Source organism: Rutidosis leptorrhynchoides, unplaced genomic scaffold, assembly GCF_046630445.1.
Source record: "Rutidosis leptorrhynchoides isolate AG116_Rl617_1_P2 unplaced genomic scaffold, CSIRO_AGI_Rlap_v1 contig456, whole genome shotgun sequence".
Classification (NCBI taxonomy): domain Eukaryota; kingdom Viridiplantae; phylum Streptophyta; class Magnoliopsida; order Asterales; family Asteraceae; genus Rutidosis; species Rutidosis leptorrhynchoides.
The window spans coordinates 35,338-55,359 of record NW_027266689.1 but is presented as its reverse complement, the minus strand read 5'-3'; positions in this window follow the sequence as shown (position 1 = coordinate 55,359).

The following is a 20,022-nucleotide window of genomic DNA, read 5'->3' as shown; positions in this document are numbered from 1 at the left end:
ATGTAGGAAATCATAATGAAATACAACGAGAAAAGAGAAGAATGGTAATTAATTATACAAAAATGAATGAAACAACAATAGGAGATGCTTATAAATTACCTAGAAAAGATTATATACTTCAAAAAATTAGAGGAAGTCATTGGTTTAGCACTTTAGACGCTAAATCAGGATTTTGGCAGTTAAGATTACATGATAACACTAAACCTTTAACCGCCTTTACATGTCCTCCTCATAAACATTATCAATGGACGGTATTACCATTTGGTTTAAAACAAGCACCAAGAATTTATCAAAAATTTATGGATAAAAATTTAAAAGGATTAGAAGATTTTTGTTTAGTATATATAGATGATATACTAATCTATACTAATAATACACTAGAAGACCATTATCAAAAATTAAAAATAGTCCTAGAAAAAATAAAAGAAAAAGGACTAGTTTTAAGCAAAAAGAAACCAATAATTGCTAAAAATGAAATAGATTATCTAGGATTAATCATATGAATTAAAATTACAAGATAATGTAATAAAAAAATTGAATAGCTTTCCCTCAAAAATTGAAGATAGAAAACAATTACAAAGATTCCTAGGATCTTTAAATTACATTTCCGACCAAGGCTTTTTTAAGTCCTTAGCTAAGGAACGAAGGCAATTACAAAAGAAATTAAATATAAAAATCCTATGGACTTGGAATATTCATGATACAAATATTATTGAAAAGCTGAAAAATGCTTGCAAAGATCTTTCAAAACTATACAATCCACAAAGTGATGATTATCTGATTGTGGAAACAGACGCCTCTCAAGAAACTTGGGCTGGCTGTATGAAAGCAAAAATCAATATACAGACTGAAAAGTCAAAAAATATACAAGTCGAAAGACTATGCAAATATATATCAGGAACTTTCTCAGAAACTGAGCAAAGATATCCTATACACGAGAAAGAGACACTTGCTTGTCTTAAAACATTGAGAAAATGGAGAATAGAACTTCTTCCTAAAGAGTTCGAACTCCGTACTGATAGCAAATATCTTACAGGATTCATTCAATATAAAATCCAAAGTAACTTCAATAAAGGAAGATTGATCAGGTGGCAGCTAGAGTTAAGACAATTTCCAGCAATTCTAAAATACATAAAGTCAGAAAACAACGTCATCGCAGACACCTTGATAAGAGAATGGAAGAAATAATTAAAGGAATGATTGACCAAATAGCTATCAATAAAAAAGAGATTGAAGAAAAACAAAAAAAAAAAAAAAAAAGCAGAAAGACAGAAGAAAATATCCCAACTCGAGGCAGCCATAATTCAATTAGGAGGTCAGATTCAACTATCAGAGTTCTGCAGCAAAAACATGGTGGATCCATCAACATCAACAAAAGTAACATCAGCAACAGCAACCGGATCTTCGTCTAAAACAAACGCAGCCATTCCTCCAACATTACAGTACGACACTATAAAGTCATCACAAACAAAATACTATGCAATATTTAACGGATCCATGAAAGGAGTTTATGACCATTGGCACAAAGTTTCTACTTTTGTCACTGGACAATCCAATATTCAGCACAAGTCATTTACCACTAGAGAAGAGGCCCGAAAGGCCTTTGAAGATTAACAAATTCAACAAATCCACACAGAGACCCCCTACTACAAATCCAAATTACTTTCAACACCATCAACTTCAACTAGAAGCTCAGGAAAAATGACTTCAATAGGTAGAATTCCAAATTCTAGTATCCTTAATATCCCTACTAGAGAGGAAAAACAAAAAGCCAAACAACCATCACCCTTATCATTTAATGAGTGTTATTCATTGCTTAGCCATTACTCAGAAAAAGAAATGAGCCAACACTTTTACCCAACAGTTAAACTAGATTCTAGTCCAAAAGTAATATTTTTCCCTGAAGCAAACCCTTTGACACTATACAAATTTCTTATTCATGGACTAATAGATACCATTTATCTGAAAGGAACCCATCTACTCTCGGAATTTTCTTCAGGACCAGCACATGCCATAAGGAATTATTTGTCCCGAATAGCAAAAGATAAAGAGGAAAAGGATAGAGAAATATTCGTAAAGATATATAGTTCTTTTCCAGTATTCAAACAAGATAAATTATTAGTCCCGAGTTATGCAGTTATGGTTTTCGGCATATCAAATATGAATTATCCACCAAGAGATGGACCAACTAATCGGAAGATGAAGTTGAAGAACTCAATGCTAGATATTTTGTCGGAATACTAAGAAATACTAGAAGAATTGACACTCACGAAAAATATTTCATTAACTACAGAAGCGAAAACATCTTAATATACTCCAAGTACAGTCAAGAAATAAGTTCTAAAGGATTAAGAGCAGTCCAGCTTTTTGAAGGATCATTTTCAGATTTTTCTGGACCACTACAATATCTCCCCTTTAGGACAAAAGAGTTATTATGCATTCTCTTGCGTAGCAATAAAAATAGCAATTTTACGGATTCTATCTCAATAATAATAGATGACAACAAGGAGAAAGAAGACAAGGAGGAAAAGAACAAAGAATAAAAGTTAAAGGAATCCAATAAAGATGAAATAATGGCATCCACTAGCTAAAGTAAGATGTAGACATTCATGTCTTTTTGCAATCAATATGAAAAATACGTCAGCCCTGATGTAAAACTCAAAGGGCATCAATAATGATAGAAATAATGTAATATCTAAGGGCATTAAGTGGAATATAGTCCACTTATTATGTGTATAAATATGTACCCTCTGGTTCACTTAGAACTCAGAGTTTATTGAGTGAAATTAAATTCTCCTTTGTTTGTTTGATAACAAACCAACGTTTTGATTTCCCATTTATAGGAAGTCTGTTTTACTATCAAATACCCAAACATCATTCAAAAATATTACAATCAAACACATAAACATCAAGAAGTTTATCATCAAGGAATTCAAAAGATCTTCAGCAAAAACATTAACAAAGCAGAAGGATTCAGATATGGAATCACCTACAAATACACTTGATTTACATTTAATTGATTCGCCAATTGATACACTTGATTTATTTTTAATTGAAAATTCTAGTACTGCACAATTATTTACTTTGCAAAATGAAACTAATCAAAAAATAACTCAACTAGAAGAAATAATTTCCGATTGTAAACAAAAAGTAGATAAAGAAAAAGTTAAAGAAATAGAAATATTATTCAAAAGAGTATTACCTTCTGATCTAGCAAAAGAAATAGCGACTAGATATGAGACATATCTATTTTCATTTATCAATAACTCATATAAGAAGATAGAAGAAAATATGGATATATTAACTCATATCGAAATACAATTAGAGTACCTATACGAAACTAACATGTATTATGATACCGAAGAATTAGAAGCAGATTGGTCAGACCAATCTATTTAAATTATATTAAGCATCTGTATTCCTATCTTATTAATAAAGATCTATTTATTTCCTTTCAATTAGCCAATTTTCTAAATTCTTATCCGCATCATAAACATCATAAAATTCTAGTATCAGAGCTAGAGAAGAAAAATGAATTATATTAATGATATAACACAAGAAATATATTTAATGAAAGAAATAGTCCAGATCTAATTAGTCTAATAGATCATTGCGAAGAATATATAGATAAATGTCACAACGATCTTGGAATTATTATGGAGTTAGATAACGGTAATGAGAATATTAGAATTTTTAATATTCTACGATTAGAACTATCACTAAAGGTTGACCTCTACTGTGTTATGTTAGAACAATTTAGACTTTACAATAATTAAAAATGAAAAAAGAAATAGCTTCATCTTCGTCATCAATTAATATTATAGACTATTTAGATCTACAAGAAGAAAAAGGCACATTCAAAAGAGATATCTTAGTTAATAAAAATATAATCAAGAAAATTAAAAAAGAAGAATTAAATCTAAAAGAATGACAAGATATAAAAAATTCACTAAGAAACCTTCTTAATAGAAAAAATATACTTTATTTTGGAAAAATTACTGCTGAATATCCAATAGAGATTTCGACTACGACTGGAGAAACCAGTATATCTATTATAAGTGGTGATGAAATCAAAGAAAAAATTAAAAAGTTAAATATAAAACAAGTAGAGAAAGATAAAATAGGTTAGATTCATATATCAACTGTTCAGATCTTAATAAAATCAACATTCATGGAAGGAATAAATTCGCCAATAAGATTAGCAATCTGTGATGATAGAATTCAACATCCACAAGATAGAATAATAGGAATAGTAAATGGAAATTTAGCATATACAAAATTAAAGTTTAATGTGTCACTATAATTAGGAATACCCTTATGCACGGAGAATTTAGATAGATCATTAATAATAGCATATAAATTTTATAGAAATAATTTAATGGCAAAAGAAGACTATCCATTCACAATAACTTATGAAATAGGATATGCTTTATCAAACAGTTACCATAGTATATAATTTAAGGATAAAGATAAAATTTATTTAGAAGACCTATTTGGCATTACAACAAAAGTATGAACAATAAAAACAACACCGATAAGTTCGATACCTAGAATAGATAATACAATAATAAAAGAACAAATATTTCGTAGACCTAATATGAGATTAATTAGAGATAATACTAACTACATAATAGAAGAAGATTCATCGTCTTCTAAAAATAAAGATATACAAAAGAAATTATCAAAATTGAATAATCATCTACTATCAATAGAATCTAAATTAGAAAAAACACTATAGGGACTAAAGTTTAAATCTATAAACTTTAAAAGGACTAAGTTATATTATCAGATAAAAACAAAACAAATAAAGACAAATGTGAGACCCACGTGTTGGGAGATTAATTAAGAAATTAACATTCCCGGTTTCTTCAAATACGGGAATAGTTTTCCGTGTTCACTTTCTAGGGTTAGCATGTACAATAATAGTCTACCCTAAGATTTTTGACTTGTACCGTACTAATTAAATACTTGAAATTATTCGCAACATGTATCAGAGAGTTCAACAGATTACACATAATACATACTTTGTTTTAGTAATCACATAATTTAATAAAAATATTAATATTCCTCTTTAATCGATTACTATACTTCTCCGGTCCACACCTTTAATGAAATTTATTTTATTCCATTTCAAGTGTCGTTTTATAAAATTTATGTATATTTGAAAAAAAAATTCCAGTTTTATTCTTATATTTATTTCAATAAATATTCAATTTTGAATAAATATATTCTTGATTTTTATTAGTAAATAATTGACAGATATGTAATTTTTCCTTTCATTAATTATTTTCTTAAGATTCGCAACTTTCATTACGATACATTTGAAGTGGACCAGAAGAAGTATTTATTTTTATTTTATTTTTTTAAGCTCTCTCGGGATATCCTCACCAGCGACAGTAGTGAGACTAATCCCTCTTTCCAACTTTCAATGCACAAAGCGATAGAAAATTGGCCACAGAGTGCTATCCATTCGTAAAAACTGGAGATCGAACACTCAATCTACTGGTTAAAAAACGTCTGTTGAACCAACACGCCAACCAGTAGCGGATCTATTAAGGGACAAGTGGGCCCCCAGTGCTTTTGAACAAATATTAAACAAATATTAAATTTTGCTTCCACATTACATGTTATTAATGGTTAATTTAGTGGTTATGCTGCATTTCTTACACGAGCAGCTCCTTAGATCGACTCTTCAGAGCTCCATTTTTGTTGCTTTTTCTCTTCCCAAGTAAAATTGACCTTTCTGATCATTAATAAAGTTCGGTGTTAATAATTTTGCACTCCTGAATATACCTTCTTTCTAAAAATTTTCTCCCTCAATATACTTTCATTGATATTTTTGCCCCTCCCCCATGAATATCCTTTCTTTAAATAAATAAAAAAATCCCATCTGGTCACCAAATAATTTACTTTCAAATTAATAAAAATATGATGTAATTTTGCCTCCGGTGAATAATTTTCTGGATCGCTCCTGAGGCCAACCCTAGAGGGAGTATTTATGAACTGGTTTCTTCGCATACAAAGGGCCAATGCCGCTCAAACTACTATCCTGGTCCTCTAGTTAAGTTTGTTTTAACATTCTTTTTATATACTTTATATAATTATATTATACTATATATAGCACAGTCACAGGATATTAGTAATTCCTATGTGTATATTTGTGTGTGTTATATACAGTACTTTTGTGTACAGTAAATGATTTTTGTGGACACGAAAGAGTCGGACCGGATTTCACGATGCCGGTCTGACTAATTACCGTAATTAGCAAGCCAAATCGGCATTGGGGTTGCCAGTCTTATACAAAACCGGCATTGGGGTTGCCGGTTTGAAGCAAGACCGGCATTAAGGCTGCCGGTCATGCGTGAAAATAAAAAAAAAAAAAAAAAAAAAACTTTGGACCGGCAATAAGGCTGCCGATCCAGTTCAATAAGGCTACAACTCGGAATGCGTTCAACAAGCCTGCAACTTGGAATCCTACAACTTGAACCTATATTCTGAGCTGTTGATTCCAAGTTGCAGGCTTGTTGAACGCATTCCGAGTTGTAGCCTTATTGAACTGGACCGGCAGCCTTATTGCCGGTCCAAGTTTTTTTTTTTCTTTTTGGTATGACCGGCAGCCTTAATGCCGGTTTGGTGTGGTTCGACCGGCAACAAGGATGCCGATTTTAATTAGTGATTAATTACCTAAATAATCAGTCCGACCGACAACCCGAAATCCGGTCGGACTACATTTGTCCACCTGAAATCCGTTTCGTTTCAATATGTTCACATGTATTTTTAAAAAATTTCTGTTATATTCCCCCCAAAACAAATATTTGTGGACTTGAGCATACGAAAAATTCAAGTTGATGGGCCCACAATCATAAATGAAATGAACCCAACGTATACAACAAGGGCTGTAAATAGGGCAGCTCTCTATAATTTGAAGTTTGAAAAATTCCTCTTTTTTACTTTGCTTTCCAATCATCAAGACCTTGTCAACATATAAATTTCCATCACAACTAGTTTGTAATTTTAAAATTATAGTATTAAACCTCTGGAATTTGATCTTCCAAACTAAATATTGACAATCTATATCTATATATATATATATCTTATATATAATAATGAGATTTTTTAAATTTTAAATTTATTTTAATTATAAATTTAATTGCAAATTTTATTGTCAAATCAGTATCCGGCACATGGCGTTTTATTAACGAATAGTAATTTGACACATGTATTTTAGAAATTTGAGTTTAATTAGATTTCAAGTTATAATTTTAAGTAAATGATATTATTTTTTTTCTATTCTAATTAGGAAATCAAAATACAATAATAACATAATGACTCCTAATAAAATTTCATAGACAATAGAGATACTTTTTTTAATTTGCAAATTTTATTGTCAAATCAATATCCACGTTTTATTAATGAATAGTAATTGGACACATGTATTTAAGAACTTTGATTTTAATTAAGAATCAAGTTATAATTTTAAATCAATGATATTATTTTTTCTATTTTAATTAGAAAATCATAACACAATAGAAATATAATGATTCTTAATAAAATTTTAATAATTATATTTTTTTAATATAATAATTTTATTCCTAATCAATTTCTATCCATCTATTATTTAAAAAATTATTTCTAGTAAAATTATAATACAATATATTTTTTAAATTTTTTTTATTAAATAAATTTTCCTAATTAAAATTCATTATATTCTTCTTTTCTATTCTTAATTAAAACGGTCACGTCTTCTTTTTTCCTATTCAAGAGGACATTATTAAAAAAATTATTTAATTAATCAAATTATAATATATATATTATTTTTTCTAATTTTTTTATTAAACTATTATTTCTAATAAAATTTTGTTATTTTTTTTCTATTCTTAATTAAAATGGACGTATCTTATTTTTCAAATAATAAGAACAACTAAATTGATTAGATGAAATTAATTTTTTTTTACTTTTTACTATGTTTATTATTTTTGAAAACAAAATAACTTTTTATTATTTTAGAATTGTAGCTTTTGAAATAAAATCAAAATAATTATAATTGATAGAGAGTAAAAATAATTATCTTTTATATAATTTTTGGACATAAATTTAATAATGTTTAATACAAATATTTATTATATAATATATTTAAATTATTAATTTATAAAGGTACGGACTTTTTCGTACAATATGCTGACGTGAGCTCAAAATGGTAGGATTTGTGGTTTTCCACTTATATGTAAATAATAGTCCATCTTTCAACCATTAATTACACTTATACCATTTTTAAACAGCACACTGAAGAATACCAAAAGAACGTCGTTTGGCATCTCGGTATTCCAAAATTAGTCTAAACGCTTCGACCCCTTCTTCCCGTGACATGCGATTTCTCCAAAACCCTCTCTCCTCCACCTCCGAATTCCGACTTCCACCATCCATTCGATTTGGATACCCTCCCAAAATAATTGTCTTTAAAATAATTGTCTTTCTCTGCTCGAAACTGAGGCCCCACTCGATCGGCTTGACGGAAAATGGGTGAAATAGAGCTTCCTTTACCCATGGCTTGTGAATTCCACTTGGTATTCCACTTCGGCAGCGACGGCGCCGGGAGGAGTGGCGGCGACTCACGTGCTAATTTGTTGTCTCAAGTATGTATATGTCTAATTCGGATTTTTCAATAATAAGAAATCCAAATGCCAATCGATTGAATAAGTTTTAAGTATCTACGATTTTAAGGTCATAATTGATATACGTTTAATCTTCAATTACAGTGTATGTTGTTTGTTATTTAGCTCAATCAAAGAATACCAATGGACTATCATGATGCTCATTGGTTTTAATTCTATTCTAATTTAATAATATGACTTAATTTGTTCGAAATTTTTTGTGCAGCAATGAATCCCTTTAAACTTGCACTCTGCGTCCTTTCTAAATTCGTAATCCTAATGAGAAAATTGTTACCTCTTTGAAAACGAATCATGGACGTTAAAGGGAGATAAGCAGAGCTAATCGATCACTTCGTCAAGCAAGCTTTGGCTCGAAAAGGCGCGGCTCTCTGCTCCGTCACCATCAAAGCCACGTCGCACCCTTTACTCTTTGCCTTTTTCAAGGTTCTTAAGGTCCCAAACGTCTCTAAGGTCAGATAATGGATATTCAATTTTTGTTTTTTTTAAACGTTTTTGTACTTCGGTGAATGTGTATGATGGATTCTGTGATTTTGAAATTTTTTTAAAAATTTATTTTTTTGTTATCATGTATGTCAATGATTATAGGTTTTGCTTTCTACGATGTGTTTTGAACTTGTAACTTGTATGTTAGTTGGGGTGTGGAAATTTTCAGCTAGAACTAATGATGAGATTAATGCACACAGGTACTTAAACTTTGTTCCAACTCGCACCTGACTACTTAAAATTTACTTTTTAACATTTGGCAACTTTAACTTTTATTCCGTCTAACACTTAGCTATAATCCGTCAAATATCTGTTAACGTTGCTGACTGGTCGCTTTACGTCAAGTTAAGTGAGGTAATAATAATTTTGATCCCTAAATTATTCAAAAATTTACAAATGACTCCAAAATTTATATTTTAAATTTGTCCACATCATCTTCTTCCTCTTCTTGAAATATCTCTGTTCGGCTATCTTCTTCATCAGTCTATTTACACGTTGTCCCTGAGCACCTTCCTGCCCTGCTTTCTCTTTATCTCCAGTCGATCCATTGTCTCTCTCTCTGATCTTTCATATCATCGTCTTCTCTTTTAATTTTTTTCAGTAACGCTTTTAATTTATACTATTATTATCATTAATTATCTCATCTCGTCATTAAAATTTGATTTCTATTTTATTTCTCTCGGCGTCGGCGGTGTCGAACTATCTATGGGCGTACAGATTTGAAGCCAAATATTTAAAATTAATTTGAGATCCAGTCTTAATATCCCGATTGATGCTTTTATGGCCATGGTTAATGCAATGATTGACGCTTGGCTTCACCCCTATGATGGTGACATAAATCTGAGTTGTCGGCGGTGGGGAAATCGCGACTACGACATAACCTAAAGAGTTTCGTGAATTCTAAAAAAAATTAAACTGGAAATATGCAAGTTATTAACACAGGTTAAGAAAGTAGAGAGAGCATAGAAGGAAGGTGCTCAAAGAAACAGGGACAAAGAAAAGACGAAGAGAGAGTCTGAGAGAACGAGGTGAGAACAAAATAGAGATTTAATATAAGGACATTTAAGTCATATGATCAAAGAGCATCACTCCTTCACCTAGAAGAAACGTATGAAAAAGTTTTATGATCCATTTGATATTATTGGGAGCTATAGGTAAATTTAGGGATATATTCCAGATCTTTTATTAAAAAAAAAAAATCAAAATCTAGTTAAAAAGAAATTTGATAAATGTGAAAGATAAATCAAGTCATCAATAAAAACGAATTTTCGGTACGAATTATCATATAATAGATTAGCAATCTTATATTTTAGTCCACTCAACATTTCTTTTAGGTGAAAAGATAATTATTATGTTCCATTATTAAAAAATTAAGGCTTACCAAAATATCTATTTCTCTTTTCTTATTATATATTTTATCAATTTTTTTTTTTCTTATCAAACCTTTTTCAACCATTTCATCTAAATATTTTAAAAAAAAAATAGAGAAAATAAAGGCTCCTACAACATAATATTACAATCAAACACTATTCCAATCAATATTCAATATACAATCAATAGAAAAAAATATATATAAATATATATTATTTTATATTATTATTTTATAATATGAATATGTTTAGAAATTCGATTTATAAAAACAAATATTATCCATAAAAAATAATATTCTATTTATCATATTATTTATATTTTCTGTTTTATTTTTTAACTAGAAAAAAGATGAATATTTCTTTGATTTTATATTAGAGATAAGAATAATTTTTTGATCGATTTATCTATAAAGCCTCTTCTTCGTAAAAAAATCGATTTATAAAAACAAATATTTCTTTGATTTTATATTAGCCCCAATCATCCGAAGAGTGTGCAATAATTATTGTGCAATAATTGCATAACCGACAATAGATCTGCAGCCGAAAATACACTCTTCGGATGAGTATTGGAGCACAGAGTAATTAAGTAGATATAATGAAGTTTTTTGTCAAAAAAATCGATATATCTTAGACTATGCATGATGTTTTGTTCAATTTAAGAATGCTTAAGCAATATTTTTTTGACAAAAATATTCCCACTACACCATATTAATTACATCATGCCACGTTAATTAATCAAAACATCATGTACTTTGAGATAGAAAAAGTATAATTTATATAATTTTTTTATTCAACGATTTTGAATTACACACAAAAAGGGATAATCCTCCATTCTCTCAAACATTTTTAAGAATTGCGACCATAAAGAGTCGACCACATGACCTATAAAGTAAGAGCCCACTCGATTAACCACTAAAACTTTTAATTTAATATATATATATTGACATGATCAAATGTAATTGATCTATATATTAAATTTGAATATTAAATTTGAGAGGTTCAATATGAAAAATTATGAAAATATTTTTATAGGCATAATGAGCAATATCGGTAATATTTTACCGTATTACCGTGATACGATAAAATGATAAATATTGCTCTAAAATATTAGTTATAAAAAATATTATTGATGTACTACAATATATATAGATATATGACATATATCGTATATATTGCGATATAAATGATATTTTGAAAATAAACATCTAATTGCTTTCAACTGATTTTGACTTAAATCGGAATAAATTTTAATCAAAATCTCATAATTAAATCGTCTCGAAGATCAGCATTCGTGGTCAGGGACTACAGATGGAATTTATTCAGTTAAAGACTGATTTTAATGGCTTTCTCATCGTGAAAGCAATTTGCAAAGTAGGGATTGGAATTGGCTTTGACATTTACCTTGTCTTGAAAAAAAATTAGACATTTAGAGTGGCTAATTATGCATCATTGTTTGAATTGTAACTCACTATCGGCTCATCGTGGCATGAATATAGATCTTATTTTTTGCCGTTATCATTTGGATGTTGAAAACTCCCTATATTTGTTACGCTAATGTCCTAAATCTCGAATTTTTTTGGTTGCTCGCTTTTGCATGAAATGTCCCTCCAATTTTTTTCTTGAGAATACTTTAATCAGGTTTAAGAGTTAGAGTTTAAATCAATCAGTTACTACGAATGGACACCAAGCTAACAATATATTAACAATATATTTCTTGTTGCCATCTGGACTATCTAAATCCTCCGTAATAAAGAAGTATTGGGTTGTGAAATTCTCCCTAACTTCGCTCAAGAACGCCTTTTACGTGAGTTGTTTTTCGATTGTGTGAAGTTTTATTCGAACACTAATCAAAATATGGCTCGATCACTACGTCTTGTTTGTTGAAACACACTTTTGGATGATTCCACTTGTTTGAATGTTGATGGTAGTTTTTGGGAAAATTCTGGTCCTGCTGGATTTGGAGGTGTTCTTCGAACATCCTCAAGGAATTGGATTTATGGCTTTTCGGGCTATTCGGGTTCTCACACCAACTTTAGGTTGAACTCTCAGCAATTTATCATGGATTGAAGTTAACTTGGGACTTAAATTATCGTAATATGTCTCTCTTCACAGATTCACAAGATGCTCTTCATACTCTTGCTTTATAAAAATGACGACGTCATGCTAATGTAATTTTTGATATTCATAGTCTTCATCATCGTCAATGGCGTGTCTCTCTAAGTCATATTCTCCGCAAAGAGAATCAACTTGCTAACTTGCTAGCAAAGAAAGAAAGTTCTCAACATACACCATGGATCAAGAAACCTCCACCAACTGATAATTGATCATTTATTTTAGTTGATATGGGTAGGATTCAATTCATCAGGGACTAGCTTTCCTGATCGTTGTTTTTTTTTCTTTTTGTTTCTTTTTTTCTCTTTTAGCTGCTAACGCATTAAAAAAAATCGTCTCCAAGTCAAATACTAGATAAATCTAGCATTCAAATTATTTTTTTCTTCCACAACCATCTTGAGTTTTTAAGCTTTTGATCTATTTTTAACTAGAAAAACTATTTTTAGGGTCGATTATTTCTTTATATTAAGGATGGAAAAACTTTTTTTAGGTTATATTATTTCTTTATATATGTTATATAATCATATATTAGATTGCATGATTTTTTTTTATCCGATTTATATATACATAATATTATAATAAAATTTTTGACATGGCATGTGAACTACACATTGTCTTTGAATTTAAACATGAAATTTATATAGTCAATGTCATTCGGTGAAATTGAGGCGGGTTATTATTGTTGTTGTAGTTATTATTGTTGTTGTATATTCCTTATGATACGATATGTGATGCGATATATGATACAAGATAATAAGCTAGATATATAAATATATGATGTGTATCTCAATTTGACAATTACTTTTTCCCTCTCAAATTAGATGAAATCAAGGAAACATGTTTATAAGCTCATTTTTCAACATAATTATTATTGTATAGATTAAAAATTCTCATGAAAAACATGTGAGGGAAGTTGGTGAGGAGAGTGCATGGAAGACATGAGGGTAAAGATGGTGAAATTGGTGAGGATATAATGAAAAAACATAATTAATATTTCTTAAACTTACTAAAATTTACATCTAATTTGAAATAAAAAATTATATTTATATTAATAAAAATTATATTTATATTAATATGAAAAAATATGTTCGTTTAATTATCGTCAAATTTAATTAGTTTAGATCGAATACGGTTGTCCAAATATATTAATTTGACATGTAGAGACCAGCCATAAACTTAAATATTTTGTGATGCGTATATGCGGGTGATCTCCTAGGTTTTGACAAAGAAGTCATGCATATCGAATTATTGTCTTTAAAACGAGTGAAGTTTTCTTTTTATTTCCCCTTTAATTTCTATGAAATTAACTAAAGAGTTTTTTTCTTTCTTTTATTTTTTCATTTTTTTTCTTTTTGAATAGATTTTTTTTTTTCATTTAAGAACTAAAGAGTTTTGATGCATATGATTTCATTCGCCTTTATAAAACATAAAATAAATGTAAGTTAAGGGTATATTCCCAGGTCGTGTGTGTTGTCGACCAAGCATTTTTGTGAATGATCACATTAAACTTGCTTCGATGCTTCATGCATTTTAATTTAAAGGTCAGCCACGAATTGTCAAAAGCTTTCGTAACAAATTCGTGCCCATTCTCACGGAATTCTTGCATGTACACAACTCACAATGATCACACATCAAATCCGTCCAAGAAATGCTCTACATCTACTTTTATTAATCCCTTATGCGACGAGCTGAAACCTAAAAATTTATGGAGTCATTTATTTAAATTTTAAAAAATTATAAGGTCATTTTTATATAAACTATAGTGTATTTTATATAATTAATATTTAAAATTATATAATTCTTTTTTTAAAATGGGGCATATGATTCCACTCAACATATGCCAGCTCTTTCCCTGATTATAATTACTAAACAAGTTTTTTTTTAATACTAATTACCAAACAAGTTTGAATTACTGTCAAACATATATATAATAATGGAAGGCTATCTTTTCAATGCTCGGATTATTTAAGAGGGTGTTTGGAGAGCTACTTTGGTAATTGAAAAATCGTATAACTACGTGTAATTACACGGTTTGATGTGTTTGGATAATCGTGTAATTACATGAAACTATATAATTGCGTGTATTTAGGGTTGTAATTATACAGTTTCAATTCCGACCTCTCCACATAAAAATTGGTGTAAAATACTGTGTAATTACACAATTTAACTTTTTTTCTTATCATATTATTTATTTATTATAATCTAATATTATAAATACCAACTGTACAACGAAACATAACATATAACATTTATAATTATAACGTAATCACACAGTGTTAACCAAACAGTATACAAAAATTTAATTCATACGTAATTATACAGACATATAATTACATCATAATAATTACTAGGTATAATTATATAGCCGTGTAATTACGCGGCGACTTCCAAACAGACACTAAAAGCTATCCAACTTTTTCAGGATGTAATGATCATGATTATGTGTATTTATTAAACAGATCAAATGTAATCTATTTATTTGTTGTCTTGAAATAAGTTGATAAAACTAAGTTAACGTAGAAAGCTTTAAGTCAGCTAGCTCTACATAAAAGTATATATTTCTTTTTCATCCCAAATAAACATCTCTACGTACGTACGTATTCTTACACAAAATAATTGTTATTTTAAAAAACAATTTATAAATGAATCTATAGTTAAAATACACTACTTACAACATTGAATTCGAGCCAAGACAAGCACACCAAATAATTGTGGAAATGAAGAGAAAATGACAATGAGAAATTGAGGATGCATAAGCTGTAAAGTCAACCACAAATTAACACGAAGTGTTGTTTCTGCAAATCTTCCTTCTTTACTTTATTTAATATTCATAAATTTTAGATATTATTTAAATACATATCATTGGTCACTCATACAAATATAAGATCACATAATATAAATAAATTTCTGAAGTTTTTTTTTTATTAATTCCTAATACAAATTATCAACCCGAAAAATCCACTCTCTATAAAATCGAACCCATATTATCAACATGAAGTAAATGCCTAAGTGCGTGTTACATCCTGGTTAGCATAAATTTCTTTAAGTTTAAAATAACTTTAAATTGTATTATATTTTCATTGTTAAAGATTACCTTAAGTTTAATTTGGGCATGAGAAAACGAGAGCCTAACTAATTATGAAATATATGTGGATATTCATCTATGATATGCCATAATCTAGAGATGGCAAATCACTCTAGAACCGTGGGATCTTGTCCCGATCCAATCTAATGAGATGGATTAAAACTCGATCCACAGTGGGACGAGATGGGGCCGGTGCAAACATGGGATGGATTCCGATTATCCCATCCTGGCCCATTCATTTTTTTTTTTTAAATTTATTATTTACATGTACTAAAATTAAACGCGATTGATGGTGGTCGGAGAATAGTAGCGACTATTTCCAAAATCTTGCAAGCTCTCCATTTCCATAAACTTTTAATTAATCAACTAATCAAGATCGAAAATGGAATATTGTTTGTGCAACTATTCTACGGGTAAGCTTGTCGGACCAGTTGAGCTGTCATCATCACTAGTGATCGAAGAGAACTTCGCCAGCAAAATCAGAGAAGAAAAGAGAGAAATCATGTGCGGTCCGATCAACCGACTCAAAACAAAATCTCGCTGGACTAAAAAACACTACATAACGTCTGCATATCTGTGACACAGATGTGTCGCGGACTGCCTATTATGTGTCGCAAATTGCATTCTACGACATAAAGCCACATGTCGCAGATGTGTAGCAGAATCGTTTGTCGCAGAAAGGTCAACGACACATTGCTGTGTTGCAGTTATCTGCAACACAGATGGCGACATATATGCGACACATAATTTGAAAATTGAAAATATTGACTGTGACATAGTTAGCGACACATGTCTATGTCACAAACTTACAACACAATGTTGTGTCCGAGGGATTGAAAAAACCAGCGCCAAATTGTGTGGCAAACATGTCACAAATTGTGTTGCGAGATTGTGTGGCAAAATTTTTATGATACAATGCATTTGTGTCGCAATTATGTGTCGCTGAGTGTTAGCAAATTTTTTCCCCCAAAACTTGAATATTATTTGAATAAAATACCAATAATATTATCTAATTACGGAATTATACTAAACAGAATAATTTAATTATTTTCAAATAGCATAAAACAATAAAAAGTATCACGAATAGTCGAAATATCCAACCAAATACGAAACAAACCAAATATCCAAAATATCCTAATGCACTAATCAAGATCGGTGGTATGATCATCACCTCCATCGTCATCGCCATCATTGTAATGTGCACGAAGTGCGGCAAGACGGTGAAGCTCCTCCTGACAAGTTGCTATCGTCTGATGTAGCCCAGCATAGCGCATGATCCTCTGCTATTTAAAGGCCAGTATGGATAGGCGCTACGCTAGCCTCAAGCCTAGCTATCCTGTCATGATCATCATCAGACTGAGGAGACTGAGAGGAGTGGCCCGCTGCGCGAGAGACGAAGAGGAAGAGTGGGGTGTGGTGGACTGAGTGAACGGAGAGAAAGAGTGGTCGTGGTGGACGACGGCGGAGGAGAACAGACGACGTACCTTTGTATCGAGAGGAGACGTAGATAATTGATGTGTCGGGCGGTTATGAGAAAAATCGAAGAGGATAAGTTAAATCAGATCCCAAATTTTTCGACATAAAATGGTTTCTTAGATGTGTCGCAAAAAGTCTGCGACGCAGTCAATGTGTCGCATATTTAAGCGCTATGCCACATGTCAAACTCCTATAGGTCAGTCAATGCGGCGCTAGGTGTGTCGCAACAGCGTGTCGCGAAAGTGTCAGTCAAAACGCGCACTTTGACACGTGTCGCGGGGCTTCGTAGGCGTGTCGTAATAACTTTGAGACACAATTGTGTGTCGCAACATGTGTCGCAATTTTTCATTATGGCGGGATTATTTGCCGCTCGCTGAAAGTGTGTCGCAAAGTAAAAGTCTAACACACAACTTTGCTTGTGTCGTAAATGTGTCGCAGATTTTTCTTTATGTCGCAAAAGTGTCGCAAATTTAACAAGCTCACGTAGTTAAATTTGGGGAAATAAAGTATTAAACATGGTGACTTAGGGAAAAAAAAAGTTGAAGACTAGAACCAGTAAAATGTTTCAAAACTAAACTGCTTCAAATTTCATTAATCATGTTTGCAACAAAGTCTCGAAAATGGACATTTGTTGACAACAAAAATTTAACGACCAATTATATTACGACATGTGAGATATATACTAGTCAAAAATTCAATGGAAACGCAAAGACAGGTCAACAATATTAATATCGTCATAATAATATTTATTGAATAATTATTAATATAATAAAATTATCTTGATAGAAAAATGGGCCGACGGCACTCAAAAAAGACTTTGATTCAGTCCGTAACAATTGCATTGGATAATGGGCTTCAAGCCTACGAGTACAAAGAAGAATTGGCGTCATAGCATTATTTAACTAAGTCTTTTATGGATTAGTGGCACATGATAATGGGCTTAAAGCATACGAATACAAAGAAGAAAATGACATCATAACATTGTTTAATTAAGTGGGTTATGAATGTTTAGGCCCAAATCTATCGAAATTGTGGTGAAGATATCTTTTAAAGTCAATCTAGATATGGTCAAGGGCCGGTCTGGATCACTTTCTTTGTCACGTTTCGCTAAAAGTTGTTTCTTCCCTTATACTAATAATAATTTTTAAAAATGTTGCATAATGCAATCTGAAAAGAATATTACTGACTAGTTTTATCACAAAATCCCATCTGTCTCCATTTCAATTTCAATAAACATTTTTTCATGAGACAAATAATATAAAGTAAAATTAAGCATTTGATTTTTTATATTTATTTTTTAACTATAATTCTTTTATGTTTCAATTCGATTTTTTAGGGATAATTGTATTTTTCATACCTGAACAGTGAATTTCTTAACAAGTTACTATCCCGAAAAAGTCAACGTCATTTTTCATACCTCTCCGTTAAGTTTCCTAACAAAATCATACTTCCGTCAAAAATTGCCTTACGTGGCAGCAAATATTCTGTTCAAGTGTGCACAATCATCGCCACGTCATCACCATGTCAGCGCCACGTCAGCAAAACTGACACGTCATCATCTTCAACCTTTGTCCAAAAATTGCAGATTCCGGCAGTGTCCGGCCACCACTTTGGGCGGAGCCGCCGGTCGGACGTCGCCGGATTTCAAAATTTTGATATGGTCGGACCTCGTTTTCGACGAGGTGAACGTCGTGATGATGTCGGATTTTTCAAATTTCGAACCGTTTGGTGTAGATCTAAGCTTAAAGGTTCGGCCACCGCACCTTTAAGCTTAGATCTACACTAAACGGTTCCAAATTTGAAATATCTGACACTACCACGGCGTTCACGACGTCGAAACGAGTCCGGCCATATCAAAATTTTTGAAATCCAGCGACTTCCGACCGGCGGCTCCGCCCAAAGTGGCGGTGTTGGTGGCCATGGGTGGGTAGTCGCCGGATTATAGAAATTTTGATATGGCCGGACTCGTTTCGGCGTCGTGAACGTCGTGGTGGTATCGGATTTTTCAAATTTCGAACCGTTTGGTGTAGATCTAAGCTTAAAGGTGCGATGGCCGAACCTTTAAGCTTAGATCTACACCAAACGGTTTCAAATTTGAAAAATCCGACACCACCACGACGTTCACCACGTCCAAACGAGTCCGGCCATATAGAAATTTCTATAATCCGGCGACTACCAACCCATGGCCACCAACACCGCCACTTTGGGCGGAGCCCCCGGTAGGAAGTCGCCGGATTTCAAAAAGTTTCTTATGGCCGGACTCGTTTCGACGAGGTGAACGTCGTGGTGATGTCCGATTTTTCAAATTTCGAATCGTTTGGTGTAGATCTAAGGTTGAAGGTGCGGTGGCCGAACCTTTAAGCATAGATCTACACGAAACGGTTCGAAAGTTGAAAAATCCGACATCACCACGACTTTCACCTCGTCGAAACGAGTCTGACCATAAGAAATTTTTTTGAAATCCGGCGACTTCCGACCGGCGGCTCCGCCCAATGTGGTGGCCGGACACCGCCGGAATCTGCAAATTTTTGGACAAAGGTTGAAGATGATGACGTGTCAGTTTTGCTGAGGTGGCGCTGATATGGTGATGACGTGCCGCTGACGTGGCGATGATTGTGCACAATTGACAGAATATTTGCTGCCACGTAAGCAATTTTTTGACGGAAGTATGATTTTGTTAAGAAACTTAACGGAGAGGTATGAAAAATGACGTTGACTTTTTCGGGGTAGTAACTTGTTAAAGAATTGGGAGTTCAGGTATGAAAAATGCAATTATCCCCGTTTTTTAGCTCCAACATTTATTTTTCGTTAAGATATTTAGTCT